The sequence below is a fragment of the Otolemur garnettii genome, unplaced genomic scaffold (assembly GCF_000181295.1).
Source record: "Otolemur garnettii isolate 467f Iridium unplaced genomic scaffold, OtoGar3 scaffold00073, whole genome shotgun sequence".
Classification (NCBI taxonomy): domain Eukaryota; kingdom Metazoa; phylum Chordata; class Mammalia; order Primates; family Galagidae; genus Otolemur; species Otolemur garnettii.
Window position 1 is genome coordinate 4,660,172 of NW_003852468.1, and position 990 is coordinate 4,661,161.

A 990-nucleotide genomic window follows, 5' to 3' on the forward strand; every position below is an offset into this window, starting at 1 on the left:
ACCTTCTCTAAAGAAGACAGATGAATGGCTAACAAACATAAGAAAAAATGCTCATTGTCACTAATCATTAGAGAAATGCAAATCAAAACCACCCTGAGATATCACCTAACTCCAGTGAGAATGGCCCACATCTCAAAGTTGCAAAAGCTGGCATAGATATAAAGAGAAGGGAACACTTTTACACTGCTGGTGGGACTGCAAACTAATACAACCTTTTTGGAAGGAAGTATGGAGGAACCTCAAAGAACTCAAATTAGACCTTCCATTTGATCTTGCAATTCCATTACTGGGCATCTACCCAGAAGAATAAAACTCCTTTTATCATAAGGACATTTACACCAGAATGTTTACTGCATCTCAATTTACAATTGCCAGATTGTGGAAACAACCTAAATGCCCACCAACCCAGGAATAGATTAACAAGCTGTGGTATACGTGTACCATAGAATAGTATTCAGCCACTAAGAAAGATGGTGACTTTACATCTTTTATATTAACCTGGATGGAGTTGAAACACATTCTTCTCAGTAAAGCATCACAAGAATGGAGAAGCAATAATCCAATGTGCTCAATTCTGGTATAAGGACGATTGATGCCAGTACACAGTGGGGGTGGGGAATTGGGGGACCAGAGAGAAGGAAGGAGGGGGGAGTCTCATTATGTGACACACCTCTTGGGGGTGGGACACAATTATGAGAAGGACTTTACCTAACAAATGCAGGCAATGTAACTTGATTCTTTGTACTCTCAATGATTCTCCAACAATAAAAAAAAAAAAAAAAGAAAGAAACCCTTAAAAAAAAAAGCCTAATTGCCGAAACTTGGAAGCAACCAAGGTATCCTTCAATAGGTAAAGGGATAGACAAACTGTGGTATATTCACACAATGTTATTTGATTCAGTGATAAAATAAAAGAGCTATGGAGTCTCACACACACACACATACACAAATCCTCACAGCTGGCCAGGCACAGTGGCTCACGCCTATAAT